The sequence below is a fragment of the Amblyomma americanum genome, chromosome 2 (genome assembly GCF_052857255.1).
Source record: "Amblyomma americanum isolate KBUSLIRL-KWMA chromosome 2, ASM5285725v1, whole genome shotgun sequence".
Lineage (NCBI taxonomy): Eukaryota > Metazoa > Arthropoda > Arachnida > Ixodida > Ixodidae > Amblyomma > Amblyomma americanum.
Window position 1 is genome coordinate 35,773,780 of NC_135498.1, and position 20,537 is coordinate 35,794,316.

Here is a 20,537-nt window from a genome sequence, read left to right on the forward strand (position 1 = left end):
TTGGAAAACCGCCTCAGTGACCCCTAAAGTGTTCCCCCCGCCCCACCCATTTTTTTTTTTTTACGGGATCGGTGCATCACATAGCTGCTTCTGGAATTAGGAGGAGGGGATGGGGCTGTGCCGTAGTTGACAGTTAAGTGGCATCTCTACTCTTTGTTTCCGCGTGACGCCTTTGTCCTTTCTCGAGTGAAATTTTAAAGCGGCGCAGATCCGTCGTCACGAGACTCCGAAGCAGCAGCAAACCATCCATCATCCGTGCGGCAGCTGCACGCCGAGTTTTCTTTCTCCCGTATTAAAAAAATCGAGGGGAGGAGGGGCCCGCTACGCTCCCCGATGTCGCTATAGAAGCGCGAAGTCGGCGCCGCGCCGCGCAACCGTCGGCCCCGTATCACTTTCTTCCACGTTGGAGTGGTGCAGCCAAACGAAACGAACAAAACGCCGCCGTTAGCGCCACCTAACGAGCCCTTATCGAGTCCGCAGAGACGCAAGCAGCGAACAGGCAAAGTGGTGTAGGCTGGCCGCGAAGGCAGAGTTCGTTTACTGGTGCGTATTTTGCCGTCTGCCGTCGGTGATAACGATAACGTCGACGAGTGGGAAGTTGTTGGTCGCAGTCCGTCCGCCATCGTCGCGAGCTGTAAACTGAGCAGCAGCTGACGAAGGTCAAAAACTCGCGACTGTCGTTGATGCCTGTGTGTGCGTGTTACATGGTTTCGTGCGCGCGCGAATGACTACGGAGGTTCCGCATTCGAGCGGATGTTCAGGACTGTCGCCTGTCGACCACTATTCCTCGCGGTCTGCTGACGGTCTCGTCTGACACAGGTATGCATACTGCCTGAGTAGAGTGTTGGTGTGCTGCGTGCGTGAGGTGGTTGTGTGCTGTGGGTGCTGGCTATGTTGCTTAGAGGTTTTTAGGGTAGTGAGACAGAATTGTCCTGTCACTTCGTCACAATCAAGGCAGCCGCCCTCATCACCTTATGGCCGGTTGTCGCACTGTATTCGCGCGTCATGCCTTGATCTACTGAAGACGCACTTGCGCTCCTTGCACCCCTGGTCTTCCAGGAAACTGGTGCATCACGTGTCAAGACTTATGCCTTCCGGTGCGTCGGCAACAGTTCATGCTCATCTCTCTAAAAAAAAATACAAGACAGAAGCGGCAGTAGGAGAGGTTGCGTGTTTGTTCTCTGGCATGTCCAGTGGTGATTACTTCCGGCAGCGTGTTTTCATTTGCACGTGAAGGAGTGATACTTTTGTCTGTACACAGTCACTTTTAGTAGCATTTTGGTGATATTTGTCTACTCCATGCAGTCGCGGTTCGACATCTCCGCGATGCGGCATTGAATGAAATTAACTTCTTCAGTGGGCGCAGGCCGTCGCTGCCGCTGTGTGATTGTGCGCTGTCAAGATTCCCGGCGAAATCGCGACATAACAGGAAAAATGCTGAATTTGCGGCCCGCGCGTTGTGCTGCTGGTGAATGAACGATACAAAACGGACCGGGTGAAAGCAACACCTACGCAGAAGTCTTTTTGCAAACAAACGGCTGCCTTCATGGTTCGCCTTTGTGAGATTTATCTTGTGAATGCATGTCGCAAGGGACGTTGCTCTCAGCACATCGGTCGTGTTCACAATGCTTTGACAATAAAGATCGCAGATCTCATCCCCCAGCGCTGTTCTGTCAAGGTGTTCTGTGAGATTAGTCGGATACAACTCAAGAACAAACTGCTTTTCGCCATCAAAGGACCTCCTTCCGGCCGATGGCGCCAGCCGGTTCTCATGAGCCTGCTAGCGCGACACTATAAGGAGTGGCCGATGAAAGGGGATAGTCCCCTCCTTCCATGGTTGGTGTTAAGTGGAAGCCCACGGGGCCGATGCCCCCCCCCCCCCCCCCCCCCCCGCACCTGTTACCAGGAGCGATCATGCCCGGGGAGGGGGGGGGGGGGAATCGAGGAATGTACGTCGAGGCGTGACGCCCGCTTAGGGTGAGAGCTGCGCATTCCACTGGGCTCGCGACAGCCCACGGGGGGGAATCGAGGAATGTACGTCGAGGCGTGACGCACGCTTAGGGTGAGAGCTGCGCATTCCACTGGGCTCGCGACAGCCCACGGGGACAATGCCCCCCCCCCCCCCCCGCACCTGCTACCAGGAGCGATCATGCCCGGGGCGGGCCCTGGGCTCCGCCCACTAGTACATACGATGCAATTGCTTTGCTATTGGTCTAAATTGGGCGAGAGCTAGATTACTCAAGCTCCGCCCAATTATCGAAGGGGTTAAAACCCGCGGAAAACGACGACTTGGGACGAGCGCGCCGAGTCTCAAGCTCGGCCGTTTTTAACAGCCTTTTTTAAACAGCCTTTTTTTAAACTGCCTTTTACTCACCTGCGTTTTTATGTCAGTGCCGTCTTTAATAAACAAGTTTTGCTTTGGGAAGTTGGAACTGCTGCCCCAACCGGCAACGTGTCGCCGGACGAAGACCTGAAGTACTCTTCGTACTACTAAAAGCCGTTCCCATCGGTAGGAGGGCAAGAGGAAAGTTTAACTGTTGGGGATAGCACCTTCCCTGCATTGCCACGCGGCTCCTTGCACTGTCACGCTAGCAGGTTAATGAGAACCAGCCGACGCCATTGGCTGGATGAGGGTCTTTGACGGCAAAAAAGCAGCTTCGTTCTTGAGTTGTATCCGACTATATATATAGCACTGCTGTGATCGTCCTACGAGCAGCGCGGGCCAAAACATGCGGGACCCGTGAGCTGACAACGACGCCGTCATCCTCGCGACGGCGCGGCGCCGACTCCAGGCACAGGCGGCGTCTCCGTTTGTTTTGGGAACGAAGTGGTCCATCCCCACACCTCCTGCGAGTCATTTCGGCAGGGCGCCCACATTGGAGCGGGACTGCGTCAGCCGGACGGCGCCTTCCCTATAATGGGAACGGCGGCGGCAGAGGGAGGAAGCCGTGTTTTCCCACGGTTTGCTGCAGACAGAAGCGACCTGTTCGAAGGCGGTGACCTTGCTATAGGAATGGTGCTCCAAGTTGATCCTCTTCATCGGCCGGTTTCAGCGGGGTCTGTTTGGCCTTATGGTGCTTATGGAGAACATCCGTCGCCGACAGAAGTGCTGCGTAACGGTTACCTCATCACCATCGCCACTGGAACTGCTGAGAGAGGGAACCGGCGTCGCCTTCTGCTGTTGACGTCTCCCCTAGAACTCACGTGCGTCCAGCCAATTGGACACAAGACAAGTGGCTATACATTCCCCAGCTAGGCAGCTGGGGACAACAGGCCGTATAAAACGAGCCGGACGGCAGACTGTTCTATGCTTTTGGAACTTCTCTAAATATGTAAAATAAACTGTGCAGCCTTCTTCAGCACCTGTCGGCTCTGGCTATATATAGTCCGCCTCCGGCCGCCTCATCCCTGATCCGACCACGCAAGCTGGAGCACAGCACGTAACCTGGGCCACACCAGCGCAGAGAATACGCGTCGAATAGCCTCAACGACAATGTAACTTTGTTGCTCGTTCATCTGGCGTCGTGAAACAAGATCCTACGTCCGGATTGATCTCTAAAGAAGTTCGGTTTCCAAGCGCTTTTCCATTGCAAACGGCAAGCAGTTTTTCATGTGGATTCTGTCCGCTTGGCGGTGTTGGCGGTTGCGTATACGGCCCACGATGTAACAGTATATGAGAGATGTTGGTTGTTGTGCTTCGGCCGCTTGGTCCGGTACCATGCTTCACGGTGTGTGCGCGCCGGCTGAGGATAGCGGATGGCCTGTGGCCACCCGATAGCATGTTCGCGGTTTCAGTCACCAATTTATACAGCGGCGCTAATGTCAGACAGAGCCACGTGCTCAAGCATGGTTGTTAATTTCGCGGGTGGCGGTACATCACGGAGATCGTGTTAGGGCCTGTCACATTTTATATGTTGTGGCCCGGTGCACGGATGTGCATGTTCTCACAAACACTCTTCTGGAGCCGTCACAAGCTCCACGCCCGCGACGAAGTTCACAAGGTTGTGGTGAAAACTTCCATAGACACAGGGGAGTTTAGGACACGCAGGTCCTTGGGCCCCTGCACGTCAGCATAGGCGCCCGGTGACGTTACGGCTAGTCCGGCGGGCTCCTCGCTCTGAACCGAGTCAAAATTATCGCATAGAAAAATTGTGATGTATGACTGATTACTCGCCGGACGTCGAGCAGTCATCTTTCGCCGTACTTTCATGTGCGAAACGGGCTACCAGCGCACCAGGACGTGTATGTGAAGAAAGTTGGCCGTCCCATCCGGGAGTCGCATAGTGCCTGTCACGCGCTCCGTGTCCGGTTTCCTGCCGGAAGCTCGGCCTGTCATATCGTGTGCCGTCTGGGAACTTCAGCCACGTAGAGATGCGAGCCGTGCTAAAGCAAACGCACATTTCCCACGCAGAGCCCCATTCGCTTCTACTTATTCGTCGATTTGGAAATGCGTTCAAAGTTCAGGTGTCATAAAAAAAAAAACAAGTATGCTTCGTGTTTTTACTCAGTGACTAAGCAGCCGCCGCGGTGGCTCGATGGTTATGGCGCTCGGCTGCTGACCCGAAAGACGTGGGTTCGATCCCGGCCGCGGCGGTCGACTTTCGATGGAGGCGAAATTCTAGAGGCCCGTGCACTGTGCGATGCCAGTGTAAGTCAAAGAACCCGAGGAGGTCGAAATTTTCGGAGCCTTCACTACGACGTCCCTCATAGCTTGATTTGCTTTGGGACGTTAAACCCCAATAAGAAAAAACAAAAAAAAACTTATGACTATGCGTTGACTAGGTGCTGATGAAGTGTTTCTTTCCTCATTGCTTTGGCTTTTTTTCCAATTCAAGGATTTTATTTATGTTACTTTCAAAATACAAAACAGTTGCTGGACCCATAGCCATTGGCTAGTAAAGGGTCCAGTGATGAAATACGATACAAATACTGACACAGCAGAGGAGGAATGTAATTAATAAATACAAAATTTATTCTTGACGCACACATCATAGGCAATGTAATAATATTGTGTTACAATTTGATTTAAACATTACAATAGGTTTCAAAAAGGTATTTCTTTAGAACAGTTATGAAGTTATTGGCTTGCTTGATGTGTACTGGCAAATAATTCCAGATCAAGGCCCCGTTAAATTCTATGAGCCTTTTCCCGTGCACATTATGAGATGGGGGCAAGTTAAAGTTATCATTAGTTGCAGCTCTTGTATTTCGTAAATGGGAGTTTAAACAAAGTTATGGGGAGAGGATCATTAGTCTCTAAGATACTATGTATAGTTTGTGCAATTTTTAATTCGTACAATGCATTGAATGGCAGCACATGAACAAAATTATACAAAGATCTACTGGATTGACCACGACTTGAAAATGTAATAATTCGTAATGCACGTTTTTGCAGACGGATTACAGGTTCGAGATAAGTTGTGAAAGTGGCACCCCAATACTCAATGCAGTAAGAGAGATGACTATGAAAGAAGGAAAAGTTAAGAATGCGTATAATGGGGTATGCAAAACATTCACGAGCTTTAAGTAAAACATAGCAAGCGTAAGCGAGCTTCGAACAAAGGTTTTTAATATGTGATTTCCAGTGCATGTTTGATTCAAATAAAATACCTAAATTTTTGTACGAGCCAACTTGTTCTATTTTTTGGCCGCTTAATGATATGTGCAGTTCCTCAGTATTTATTTCCTTTTTTTCTGGAATGAAAAACTGTATACTTAGTCTTACTGAGATTAAGGGTTAATTGATTGGACGTGAACCACGTAAAAACATTGTCTAGCTCTGCATTTATTTTATCCTGTATTTCATCCAAATTCTCTCCCATAAATACGAGAGCGGTATAGTCAGCATACATTAAACGGACAAAGCACTAAACGGATACAGCATGCATTGTACGGGCGGTTGCATCTTCTATACACTTCTGGAGGTGTGATGAACTATCGGCAGCAAAAGCTTATGGGACGCGAATATGCAAAAAAAAAAAAGTATTCCAGTGCAGTCATGTAATCCAGGCAGCTCAAATATGTCAGGATATGAGGGGATGTAGATGCTCTGTCCACTGTTAACAAAACCACGCGACTGGGTTCACTGGGTCGCGAGGCAGAGCTACAATAAACTGTTTTCCGAGAAAATGCGTCCCGTAAACATCTGCAACCCATGCATCGTACACCATGATTAATCTAGTGACTGAGGCAGGAACGATATGAATGTCAAATATAGCTCTGGGTGCTATGTAGCAACCTTTTGCCCTGCACTCAAACATACAGGTAACTGGACGCGCTTTCATTTGGGTCTTCGCTAGCGCTGACGATAGCGTATCGCTGGCCAGCTAGCGATGAAGGCCGCACAACAGGCAGGGCATGCAGTCTTAACATGGGAGGGGAAGGGGGGGGGGGGGTAATATTCAGCGGTCGCGTCGGGTATCAGACACTGATACCTGCTGTTGATGTTGTTCCAAGCAGACGTACTGCCAGCATGTCGGCGCTCCGCTATTTGATATGGCGTGGGGAGCCTTATCTAAGCGACAGGCGCAAGATGATAGCTTCGGTTATTTCTGTACTCTTAGCGATAATGTTTGCGTGCTCTGAGAACTGACATGCAGTTTCTCCCGGCTTCTTTAAACATTCCCAACGCCGCTCTCCATTTCTATTAATCCCGCCCTTTGAAGGACTATGCAGCGGCATACCTGAGGAAACTCAATTTCGCAACGGAAAACATAAACTGCACTTTTTCTTTAGACATGTGCACAATTTTATGCGCTTCCTACAAGCCTTCACAGTAGTAAATTTCAGCATCGAAACATTATTTGTGAAATAAGCACTCCACGGATCACAGAATCGGAGCCCTCCACTACGGCATTCTTCTTCCCTTCTCCTTTCACTCCCTCCTTTATCCCTTCCCTTACGGCGCAGTTCAGGTGTCCGCCGATATGCGAGACAGATACTGCGCCATTTCCTTTCCCAAAAAACCAATTTTCATTTAATTTTTTTTTCATATGCGCATGATATCGAAATCCGAAAAAAAGGCTTTATATTGCGGTAGCAGAATCCGTGTACATTACTGGGTGGAATGATGTGCTGCCAGCTGGAAAATTGCTTTCTTTAGGGAACGGAAATGGTGGTGGTGGTGGTGGTGGTGGTGGTAGTGGTTTTATTAAAAATAATAGTAAAAAGGAAGGAAAAGATTTTTGCTAGCCCCGGCATCTGCCATCGATACTGAAGCACCTGAGCTGGGGCAGCGGAAATAAAGGACAGCAGGCAGAATGGAGAAATGAAATGAAAGAGGTGAGGGGACAGGAATAGAGGACAGGGGGAGAAGTAATATGTACAAACTATTTACACAATAAGAAATGTGTCCAGGTTGTGCGCGTGATTAGTTCATTTTAGAGGAATTAAATCACACACGCGCACAGCACTGTGTAGGTTACAACTGGAGTGGGGCGTCCAGTTATTAATCGTTCAAGGTAGAACTCGCGGAGCGTTCGGTCACTGCGTGTAACTACCTGACGGAGAACAGACGGGACGTCAAGCCCGTGTGTTCGAGGAATGCACAGAGGCTCACCAAAGTTCGCTCACGAGTGCGCGCACTGCCCTGCGGCCACAATAGCGTCTTGATGGAGTCTGGTAGTATGCCCTGCGCCCTATAGGCCGCAAGCATATCGCGACGAGCATCGGCGAACGCGGAGCAGCGAAGGAGCAGATGTTCTAGTGTTTCCACTGCACCGCATCCGTCACACACATCACTCGTCGCGATTCCGTGACGCACCCGTCGTTCCCCGGGCCACACGCAGCCAATGCGCGCGCGGAGGATCATTGCACGTTGTGACCGTGTAAGTGCGCGACAGCCGGTGACACTGTCGATGCGCTCACCTCCCGCGATGCGTGGGTCGGGGTGCTGCTTTCGGAGATGGTCGTGAATGGCCGCACGCACGTCCTCCAGCGCAAGGGGCAGATCGCTGGCAGGTAGTTGGTGTGCAGCGGTCGCGAGGTCGTCAGCTTCTTCGTTGCCGGCGATGCCGCAGTGACCGGGCACCCACTGTGCACGCACGGCACAACCTCTCTGCGCGAGGCGCTCGATGCGCGAGCGAATTTCCCGCACTAGTGGGGTACCGCGGCCATTAGATTGCAGGCGGCTGAGGGCGGCGCGGGAGTCGCACAGCAGAGCACTCCTAGGCGGCGGAGGGCCGAGGGTGAGCAGCAGGTCCAGCCCGAGCCGGATCCCCATCAACTCCGCCGTGGTGGAGGAGCCCAGGAAGGTTGCGTGTTGCTGGCTGTGCAGTCGCAGGGCGTGGATGGTGGCCGCCGCAGCATGGGAGCAGCTGTCGCGGGCCACTGAGCCGTCGGTGTACACGAGGAGATGGTCCTGGAGCTCCTCGTGTATGACGGCTCTGGCCAGCTGCTGCACAGCGCAGAGGGGTGTGCTCCGCTTTCCCTCGATGCCGACGATCTCTCGCTGTACCTCCGAGGCAGCAGGAAATGGCGCAGTATCTGTCTCACATATCCTTGGACACCTGAATCGCGCCGTAAGAGAAGGGATAAATGAGAGACGAAGAGAAGAAAGGAAGAAAGAGGTGCCGTAGTGCAGGGCTCCGGAATAATTTCGACCACCTGGGGATCTTTAATGTGCACTGACATCGCGCAGCACACAGGCGCCTTAGCGTTTCGCCTCCGTCGAAACGGGACTGCCGCGGTCGGGTTCGAACCCGGGTACTCCGGATGAGTAGCCGAGCGCCCTCTGTTTTACTGTTTTAAGATTGCCGCGTTCGGAAAAGCGCTTTGCATTTGCGATATGAAGAGCACAGAATTCGTCTGAAACAAGTCACTGCTAGCTGTCGCCCCCTGGAATGGAAAAAAAGAAAAAGCTGCGAGTTCGCCGTTCACATAGTTGTGTGCATTGTGCCTGAAAGTTTTAATGAATTTGTTTTGCACAAGCTCTACATATTGCCGTCATGTAGACGTTGTGACGCGATGTTCAGTACATATAGCGTTTCTGGTGGTATAATAATACAATATCACTTGCATTGTTTTGAGGAATCAGCCTGGGCTTCATGTCTCATTTACTGCATTGGAGTAGATTTCGTGGAAAGGAAAAAAAAAATCAGGTGCTAAGATAAAGCTGTGCAAAGATATGGTCCGGAAAACTGATGTTATTAAGCGAGTGGGCTGGATTATGGGATAGAGCTGCCTTTTATCTTTCTGATTAATTTGTTATCTTCCGACTGATAACTCTGCAAACAATGAGAATGTCCCTAACAGCTGCGCCTGTGCGCCGCATGACATTTCTTTCAGAGAAATTTTGCTTGATGTGTCCTCTTTTCTAGGAATACATCAAATTTCAGTGTACTCCTCCGACCAGGGGCGGTACGCTTCTGCCATCGATCTGTACTCCATTTTCTGTTTAATCTCAATATTGCTTGCCTATATATGAGAGCACAGCACACGGGCGCCTTAGCGTTTTGCCTCCATAAAAACGCAGCCGCCGCGGTCGGGTTCGAACCCGGGAACTCCGGATCAGTTGCCGAGCACATTAACCACTAAGCCACAGCGGCGGGTCAAACAATTTTAATACGGAAATTGTTTTTTTTTAGGACAGGAAATAGCGCAGTAACTGTCTCGCATCTCGGTGGACAAGCGTTCGTCGTAGAGTATTCCGGATGATGTCATACGATTTCTCGTTGCATAGAGCTTACATGTGCTAGTCAAGTCGGCGGCTGGCTTGCGACAGGGATTCGAACCTACGACATATTCACCTTCAACCTAATACTTTCCCATACTTTCATATCAAGGATGTGATGCAACCGTTCGTCATACAGCGTTCCGGGTGGTGTCATACGCGCGTGTGTGTGGTTTGGGGTCATAAATCCCGCCACCGGAAACGGCGTGCCTCATGCTTTCGCATTCCCGCAAGTAAGCAGTCTTAAGTGCTCTGCCGAATTGTTTTCGTCAGATGTTTGTTATACAATCCAGAAACCCCACATCGCACCATGAAACTGTATAACAGGTCTCATATTTTTTAGCGGTTAACATTAAAAGCATCATCGGAGGGGAAAAAATGTGTCGTAGGTCATAAAATTTGCTCATTGGATGGAAGGAACTGACGTCACCCGACCGGAAGTGATAACTATACGTCCGCGTCGCCACCTCGAGACACCTGCGAGGAAGCCTCCAACCACCTGCCAGATGACCCGGAGGGTTGTCTTGTGGGCAAACAGACGTGTAGGGGTGTGCAGACACCACGATGCACGAAGGTCGTAAAACACGATGGAAATGCATCAAAAGCTTCTAATGACATCGTATTGCCGACACATAATGTAATAATGAGTCCCTGTGAATTTTTTTCTTCTATTGCAATTATTTTCTTATGTACATGATCGTTCCGACGTGCAGTACATCCGCGTCTTTGCAAGGCTTGGCTGCCTTTGTGCAGAGCGAAAATATTAAGCATGGGAGCAGCCATTCCAAGCACATAACAGCCTTTGAGCCGGACCTCGTTACCGTTGGGAGCACTTGATGGAGTCAGGCCAACACAGGCGGTCAGCACCGAGATGACAATAAAACGCCCCGCTATCAATAGCATCGAGGGAACAGTCCTGAGCACAGATCCCTTTAGACAACGCTTCTAAAATAAACACCTTCGACATGATAAAATAAGTGAGTTGCATTTAAGACACGAGCACTTAAACATGTTTTCAATATTAAGATGACATAAACTGACTATAAGGAGTGCATAAAAGCGGTCAGGCCGTAAGGAACACTAGTTATCAAGAACGGCACCTCTCTTAAGTTGCTGCGTTTAAACTCATAACTCCGCAAATATACCAAATTGCACGCAATGCAGCAAATTGCAACCCAACCGTAATAAGCCAACAAAAAACCGTAAAACGCACACCACAGCTAGAGACTGCAAAGCGCACTTCATGAGCAGATTATCCTGTCTTGCAGAGATCTCCCCAGCACAACACTCAATTTTTCATGGCCAGAGAACTAGCACTTTCACTTGCACTGGCATTCTTCCCCGCCCTCTGGGCATCAGCCTCATTTTACGACGAAAAAAATTCATTTGCCCTAGGTCTGCCTATGAGCGGAAATGCGAAGAAAGCCTTTCCCTTTCATCTATTTCTTCCTCCATTTTCATTTATATCTTATTTATTTTCCTTATCTTTAAAACATCATTTTTTCATTTTTATTTCTATTTATATGTTATTTTGCGTTTATTTTTCATTCGTTATTTTAATTTTAATTTTTCCATTTCGTTTGATTGACAGGTGGAGCTGACACTTGTACACGTTTCCAGCGGACAGGTCTTGCGCGCACTCATGAGCCATGAAAGGTTTTCGCCTTAAAACACACTCACTGATCACAACCGCGCCACCGTTCACGTCGGCAGCAGCGCTAAAAGCAATCAGAGACCCAGACAGCTAAAATACAGAACACCATATAATCAAGTCTCATACCTGAAGGGCAAACAAGTGACGTAAATCAGAAAGACAGCAAAACATCGGAACTGTAATGTCCAGTATTTTAGACAAAAGATAAATTAGCGTCAGCATAACGAAGCTAAAGGGACATGACAGAAGCCAACAGTCACCGAAACTAAGGAGCATGGGAGACGTTTCTCTCTGTTTTTAATTTGTGGTTAATAGGGTAATTATTTAAAGAATATTGATTATAAATCAGAAGAGAAAACGACATGCCACCGGTGGGGTTGATCCGAACCCACGACCTCCGAATTTCTAAATTTCAAAATTGTTTTTTTTTTTGAGGAATGGAAATGGCGCAGTGACTGTGTCACATCTCGATGCACAACCGAACCGCGCCGTAAGGTAAGGGAGGAAGGTGGGGGTGAAATAATGAAGAGAGAAACAGGTGTCCTACGTAGTGGCGGGCTCCGGAATAATTTCGACCACCTGGGGATACTTAACGCGCACTGACATTGCACGGCACACGGGCGCATTTTGCCTCCATCGAAACGCGGCCGCCGCGGCCGGGTTCGAACCCGGTTACTCCGGCTCATTGGCCGAGCGCTCTAACCACCCCCTGAAATGCCGTGTTGGCGCTACTTTATAATAAACTGTAGATCTCCAACCAAAAATTTTAACAGGCAAATCTGTCAAAATGTTTAGTTGACACTACTTTGTGCGACGCTTTGTTGCTGTGGTTTTCACCCCTGTATGTAATGCCCTTTGGCACCGCAAGGGAACAATAAACGCTTTATAATATTAGACGTTTTTAGCATACCGGAGACGTACTAGCGGAGACGTATGCCAGTTTACCGGACGCCACCTGCGCACGCACAGTGACATCATTACTGGGGTCAGGGGGAGGCACTGCGCATGAGCAAGAGGGGTCCGGTAACCGGTATACGTCTCCGCTAGTACGTCTCCGGTATGGTATGGTCTAATGATTGTACGGTGACGGCGAGAATAAACTGTCCTTTGCTTATGACGCTTTCCGACCGCGGCGGCTGCGTTTTTATGGAGGAAAAACGCTAAGGCGCCCGTGTGCTGTGCGATGTCAGTGCACGTTAAAGATCCCCAGGTGGTCGAAATTATTCCGGAGCCCTCCACTACGGCACCTCCTTCTTCCTTTCCTCTTTCACTCCCTCCCTTATCCCTTCCCTTACGGCGCGGTTCAGGTGTCCAACGGTATATGAGACAGATACTGCGCCATTTCCTTTCCCCAGAAAACCTATTATTAATATTATTATTATTATTATTATTATTATTATTATTATTATTATTATTATTATTATTATTATTATTATTATTATTATGACACTTTCATCTAACTGTACGACGAGAACGGGCTCAACTAGAAAATGTGACAACAAGGGCGACGCGATGGCCGCGGACGAGTACTCGTGGAAGGCGTGCCGAAAGGGCCCATCGTAATGCCTTCATCCGCCGCCGCCGCCGGCGGCGAGCGAAAGCAGCGTCTATTTTTTTCCTCCTTTTGCCGCGCGGGTGAAAATCTATCTGCTCGCTCGCGCCTGACGTCACTCCGCGCGGCGCGTCCGGCTTGCGAGAGAGAACGGTTGGCGAGCGGGAACACTGCATTGCCGGAGCCGGTGGCAACGGCGTGTGAAGGGCGCAGCGGCGGCCACCGACGTCGGGAGTTAGTAAACAAGGTTCGTCAGCTAGCGCCGGCGTGGCGCGCGCGACATTTGGCCGATCCAACTGGTTCCTAACAGGTGCGTGTGTGTGTGTTCACGTGTGTGCCGGTGGCGAACTTGTGAGGCGTGTTCCATACTTCGGAGTGGCCCCCACCGGGACAAGTTTTAACAAACTTCAGTGGATGCCTTTGAGCAGGGTACGTATACGTGTTCGCTTGCGCACGTGCTGAAATTGGAGCTCGAATTTGTCGGCGTTATCTGCCGTGCTTTGTTTTCGATCGTGAACCGAAATGTCGTCGTCCGCACGTGTGCAAGGCTGGCGTTTTGAGCAAACAGTGAAACTTCTCGGCTTATTGGGTTTACAGAGGCGAGGCTTTGAAGCTGCCTGAGAACGGACCCGGGCAGAGTGATAGACTGATGCGCACCTTCAGTAGAAAGTCTTTAAGCCACAGGGTTTAGTTTTGAGTCGTATATTCGGAAATTCAAAGTACAGAGTCGATCACACTTGTCTAGAGTGCTCGAGAGGTGCCATCCGGGGGAAATAAAGCGAAATTCAAAAGCGGGTATTGACTTTCACTGATAATGGTTGCGTTGGAGAGCAGCACAATTGACACGTGAACCGCACAAGCACCAGCGCCTTACTGCTAGCAAAGCAGCTGCGAAAAGATTTAACTTCATATGCTCCGCACCACACCGCCCGAGCGCTCTATCTAGACAGGTGTGATTGACTCTGTACCCTCAAAGCCTGAAGAGTCCCGGGCAGGGCGAGAGTTTTATGACGTTTTCGAGTCGGCGATCCGGAGCGGCTGTCCACATCCGCGAAGTAGCAAGTTGTCTAGGCACCATACCATTGCGGTGCAATCAGAACTCAGGATCTGAATCCAAATCGCCCATTGAAACACGCTCTTCAGTTTCGCGGAGCAAGAAAACTTGCTCCGGATTACGGATTCCCGATTTGGGGAATTGGAACTTTGGACGTGCCATAGCTGCCCAGCTTCACGGTTCAAAACCAAATCTTATGGCATAAAGATTTCTGACAAAGGCTGTAGAGTCGTCAGCAACATGAAAGGGAACAAGCTTCTTGCACAAAATTACCGAAGCGATGGCCAAGTGGTTAAGCATCCGCCTGGCATGCTGGAGGTGGAGGTTCGATCCCCATGGCCACCGGGTACCTACCGGTGAAACAATGAGTACAAGCTTTCCCCTGGCCTGGCGCTAGGCATATCTGGGGTGAATTGCTTGGAAAATGGGTCTTTGAGTCCACCTTGAGTAGACGAAAACACTTTGTGCCATGGCGCTCTTTGGCCACAGATCCCCTTCCGCCATAAAAATCCATCATCACCATCATCATCATTCTGGCACAACATTGCGAATTTCCTGGTTATTTCTTAAAGAGATTGGAGAATGAGTTTTGGATATTATACGCCAAGGGGCAAACTAATTAGAAAGCAGAAAAAACTGGTCCTCTCGCGCATATTTATGGAGTAATCAATAAACGAAGCTCAAACATTGTTCTCTTTGATATTGTTCACGACTGTACATGCGCCTCATGGACTCTAAGCTGAGAACTTCGTCATTCTGAGAACCTCATCTCCTTCCTTGTGTTTCCACAGCTTTATTGAAGAGAAAAAAATAATCGTGCCGTCCCACTCAATAAGCATCCGTCCCTAGTTTGAAGGCCATCCGTGCAAAAAAAAAAAAGACTCATGGGGTGGAGCGCTGGAAAACGAAAGAGGAGGGAGGGAGAGCACCAGAAGTACGTCCGGTATGCCATCCAGCACATAGGGTGGGCGATGAAAGCAGTGAAAGAGGAGGAAGCAACGAGAAAAGTTGAGCAGCTCGCGTCTGCTGATGTGGAAAGTAATAAGACACTGGAGGGTTTTAGCAGAGCCGGACTGCCGTACGGCAAATACGGTATAGCAAATGCCGTTGCTACCGTTAACAAGTTTGCCTGGCCACACTTGCCGCACGGTAGTTTCCGTGTGCACCGTACGAAAGTGCTGTAACTGTACCGTTACCATATATCTGTACCGTTGCGGCTACCGTTAGGCATTAGGATTTGCCAGCGCAAAGGTAACGGCAGGGTGTGTTGGTACGCTTAAAATCTGCACTAATCGCAGATGTGCTCCGAACACGGGCCAAGCTATCACCTGGCGCTACACCACTAACGGCAGCGTTAGAGGTTAGATAGCATAGCACGATCCGTTACCGTGATCCGCTTCCGCGGGGCGCCGCTGCGCGTGCGCAGAACGCCGTGAGGGGCGCCAGATGGCGCCACGCTCCCGTCAGCTGCGTCCGCGCTTGCCGCGTCGGGACCAATCAGCGCATACGTTAATTTTTTTTTTAATAATTAAGCTCGTTCAAGTCATGCAACAGGAACACACGCGGGCGCGAACTTCAACTGGATTTTATTTTGAATGCTAGGAATAAACTATATGCTTTCACTATCGGGATGATCGTTCAGACAGTGCAAATACAGAAACTTCATTGCCACACGAGCCGAAAATTTAATGCACCTTGTCATACATGTCGCAAACAGAAAGCAGCTCACCCGGGTTCGAACCCGACCGCGGCGGCTGCGTTTTTATGGAGGAAAAACGCTAAGGCGCCCGTGTGCTGTGAGATGTCAGTGCACGTTAAAGATCCCCAGGTGGTCGAAATTATTCCGGAGCCCTCCACTACGGCACCTCTTCTTCCTTTCATCTTTCACTCCCTCCTTTATCCCTTCTCTTACGGCGTGGTTCAGGTGTCCAACGATATATGAGACAGATACTGCGCCATTTGCTTTCCCCCAAAACCAATTAATAATAATTAATAACAATAATAAGCTCAGCGGCGCGGCGTTAGTGCAGGTTCGTTCGACAGTCAGCGGGGTCAGAATGGCCTCCGTTCTCGGCCGCGCTATAGTAGAGGTGACAGCGAACTTTCGGGACGATGCGCCAAAAACACCGACAACAGTCGCGAACATCCTGGAAACTGCTGCGTAGGATAATCTGATTACTGTTCCAGAGCGCCGCGGTCCTGTGTCGCGTAGAAAAAGATAAGGCGCGCGTGCAGCTGGCCATGAAAAAAAATAACGTGGACAAAAAGAAAGTTGGGCTGAGGCTTAGCAAAAGTGTTAAGCCTGGATATCTCGAAGCGAAAAGCGTTTAGCAAGGCGTGCCTCCCGTGATTCTGGCGTTTCAGCCGCTTGTCTAGCCTTGCACTTTTCATATCTTCGCTGCTTTTGAGCCACGCTACCACTTCTGGGTCTTCTTCTCCTCCTTCCATGGCGAAAGGTCAGACGACGGAGGCAGCGCGCGGCGGGGACGACGGCTGCGGCAGAAGCGGCCACCTGCGCTTTGCGTGACGTCACTCGGTTTCGCGCATGCGCAGCTGTGGCAAGTCTGTAGTGTGGCTCACGCGAAGCCCGGTGTTGACGAGCTTAGTGAAGCCTTTCGCTTCAAAAGCCATTCGCGCAGTTATGAAAAGCAGACATATATCGCGTGCCCATTGTTCAAAATGATTTGTGGGTTGTGCGATATGTCATAATTAGTGGTGATTAGCGGCGCCAATAACAGTGTGCGCAGTTTGTCCCGCGTCGTTCGTCGAAGGATAATCGAGGCGGCGGGAAACGATGCGCAGCGCCACGGCTTTTGAAGGTAGTGAAGACGGCCACTGAGAGGAACCCATTTAGTGCCTTCCATTGAACAGTTTGTCAGATTATGTAAAAGTACGCTACAGGCGCTGGCTACTAGTTGGTTTTCCAGTTTGCATACTGCAAGTATAGTGGCGCTGGCTACTGCAGTGAACTCATTAATTCCAACTCGCTTTATTCGAATTTCCATCTACTGCGAGTGAATTAAAAAAGTTCCCTCATTTTTCGAATATGCATAACCTGAACAAAGTTCTTTGAATTTTCGAGTACGCATTATCGGGAGGGGACTTTATCCGCTAGTTTTCCAGACAGTAGTCACTGCCCAGTTGTGTTGTTTTATGATTGTTTTTTTTGGGGGGGATCGCTCGAATTCGCAGTACTTTTACATCGTTTTGACATTAATAAACAACTAGCCAAAACCACTGACATCTTGGAATTGTTTCTCAGTGACACAACGCTGGAATTTTTATGCTCAATTTGCATGTCGCTATAGGTGTTCACAACGCCATCGAAAAACAACAAAATCTTCTCTTGTCACAACAGATTTTTCTATAGTAGTTGGAACCTGACAGCAGAAATTCTTGTAGTAAAAACATTTTCTTATTGTGAAGTTTCCTGTCGTAACGACAGAGCCACTTTTGTCGTGACAACATACATGTCAGTACTACAGAAAAATTTGTAACGACATGAGGAATTTTTTTTCTTATTTTGGGACTGGCTCCTACTGGGAATGATCCGGACTAATGACACATTCAATCATGGGTTAAAGTTGCTTGTTTGTCCCACGGCCATCTTGGTTTCCCAGCCTAGACATCAGCTTTTGCTGTTTCTAATTCGTGCTTGCACACTGAAGTAATATTAGCAGTGATAATATTGCATGATCAGTCGCCTGACAGAGCAGCATAGGTCACAAGTGTGCATATAAATAAAAACCTTTCAAGACCACAGAGACGAAAAGGAAGAGAGTGCGCGCATGCGCACGTACAGAGCGCTTGCCAGTTGCAGCGTCGTCTGCTCGACTGTTCTGCTGACTTGGCACAGCCCCCACTGTTCGTTTGCTCGCGTCGCGAGCTGACGAGAATAGTACACGAATAAGCGCCTGCAATTCGTTCATGTCCTGTCGTACCTTGTGCAAAAGGAACTTGGATTGGGTATCTTGTGTGCATGTAGTGCGATCCTAAGTAACTGAACGCAGGGAGGCCGTTGTCAGATTCCAGTCAACCAGACTACATACCAGGTGTCACTTCCTGCAAAAAAAAAAAAAGATGAAAAGCTTTGCCAGTCTCGTTCAGCTCGCAGCACAGCCAGCCACTAAGCGCGCGACGATGCCGAAGCAGTGCAAGAGGGCTATAGGATGGAGAACACCTAGTTTCTTGTCCGTTACTGAAACGAATGGTCTGCAGACATTCTGTAGACTTCTTATAGTCTATTGCCTTCCTATAGATATTTACTTTTGTCCAGTCATAGTCTGTAGATCTTCTATAGAGAAGCCTACTAAGTGTATATGGCCATAAATCTATGGATTGTCGATAGACGATCTATGGAATTTTTATTGTCTATAGACTAGTCTGTAGCATTTGTTATAGAACCCTATAGACTTTATAGACAAATGTCTATGGGCAGTCTAAATTTTTTTTAACGGTTTTCACTTTCGCTAGTCAGCTGGTGGCTGTATTCATTACTAGCGAATGCAAATTCTTAGAAAGCGATCGCTAGGGTCTCGGCAAAGTCACATGGAGTTATTTCCTAGATTTAGAGTTTCTCCATCGCAGGTCGTTCAGATCCTGGCGCACAGATCAAACACCACACGAAAAGCCACTCTGGTCACACACAAGAAGCACACGTGAATGGAAGTCCCCAAATACGAAGCAGCAGGATTTGAAATATTTAATGCAGCCGATCAAAGTAATTTTAACTTGAAGTACTGGAAAAAATTTGTATATATTTGCTTGTGCAGCTTTCTCAACACGTATAGAGCAAATTAAAGAGAACCTCTCTTTGCGGATCTGCATACTTAGTTGGTGGAGCGAGACCACAACTCGTCCCAAAGAGGTACGTTTCAGTGAGCAGAACAAAGGAACATCTTATATACACAAAAAACTAATTGCTTATCCGACAAATTCGTTTGTTCACAAAGTAATTGCATACGTCTAAAATGTCCTGTAATTTTCAGCTCTCTACGATGTGAAATGGCTCTTAAGAAACAGAAGAGGTTGAGGTTATTCTCAGGTGCACTTGGGGTTAACAGCTCTTTCGTTCTGCGGGCAACTGCTCTTCCGTATAGGGAAGCATCGCAAGCTATAGGTTTTATCATGTGCGGGAAAATGCGGGCGTAGTCATTTTTCATGCACTAAATATCGTGCATGCTGCAAGGAATCGGAAGTTGAGAACCGTAGACTGAAACCAATGCATCATTTTGTATGGTAATTACGTCCAGCGTGCAAGTTGAAAAAAAAACCGTACAGCTGCATTCCAAAAAACAGTTTTCTAAGCTAAGGTGACACGCACGCTCTGGAACATTCGCGCAGGCTAGTTGGCTTCAAATGCAGCGTCGCGTGGCGCGGCTTAGGATACCTGTAGGCAACATCCTTTTCTGCCTATACAGCCTGCATCGCTGCTGACTGCAGCACTACCTTTGTTTACAAACGTTGCTTTCGTCTACAATACAACCTGTTTTATTTATTTTTACGAGTTTCCGTGGTGATGGCCGCGTTTGCGAGCGAAAGTGCGCGGTGGTCGGGCAGTGTGTCGGCACCTTGTGGTACACTTGGCATTTGAATCGGTTTATGGCGTCACACAAACAGGTTGTAATATGGCGTTGGGAGGGAATCTTGGTGTATCTAATTCAGTATCTGCGGTTCTGGAGTAAAAAGTGCGCCCAGACCTCTCAAATTTTAGAAATAAAGTAAGCTTTCATATTATATTATTATTAGTAACCGGTATTTCGTTATCAGTAGATTAACCTTTCTAACAACCTCGAATCAGTCCAGAACCGCGCTGCACGTTTTATTTACAATGACTGAATATTCATATTACACCAGTGTCACATCGCTCAAACTTAATGCAGATCTTCCGAACCTTGAAACCAGGCGCAAACTTATCAGGCTTATCATAAAGTCTCTTATCATAAATTTTATCATTTTCCACTTGATTACACCATCATTTCACCTGCACCTCGCCACTCTTGCCGTACAAACCACTCAAAACCTATACACACTGCGCATGCTCGCACATCTTCGCATCTTCATTCTTTGTTCTGTTGCATTTGGGTTGCAAGCCCCAAGGGTAGCGTTGGCCTGGCGGCCTGGGGCAAAGCTGGAAACATCCGAAGGTCCCGGCAAAGGATGAGTCGACTGGCAACAGAACAACTTGTTTATTCTGGCATCGCAAAAGAGCAGCCGGTCAGGGCGACCACGTTACTCGAAGGAAGGAATCGAAGTCTTTCTCGGCGTAGTAGTAGTAAGTGGATGAAAGGGGGAAGAGGAAAGGAAAATGCACGGGCCTGTGACTGGTGTTAAAACACCACAACCACTGCCGGCGTGCAGATAGAGAGAAGGATAGGTAGGGTTTCAGAAGAAGAAGGAAGAACGCGCGCGCAGGGGCGCGCGGCGTCTCCCTCTCCCCCCTCGGCGTCCGGGGCAGCGGCGTTTTATACCCACGGAGTCGAGGGCAAGAAGGAACGGCTTGGGAAGAGGCGTCCGATACGGCGACGCTTGAACATGTCCAGACGTGACGGGCGCGTCCGCCAGGCCGGCGCCGGTCAGACCTCCTCGCCTCCCAGTTGGGGAGCTC

General features: G+C 49.1%; 1 protein-coding gene across 3 annotated transcripts in view; it reads left to right on the plus strand.

Moving 5' to 3' along the window:
* The first annotated feature begins 351 nt into the window (after positions 1-351).
* LOC144121002 (E3 ubiquitin-protein ligase MIB2-like) overlaps positions 352-20,537 on the plus strand; it is a 72,248-nt gene continuing 52,062 nt past the window's right edge. Inside the window, exon 1 of one of the 3 annotated variants that reach the window (XM_077653888.1) lies at positions 352-819. The gene's annotated coding sequence lies outside the window, so the exon portion shown is untranslated. Of the gene's footprint in view, positions 820-12,993; positions 13,306-20,537 lie in introns of those variants that run through there. The other 2 variants (XM_077653889.1, XM_077653890.1) reach the window with 2 other exon arrangements.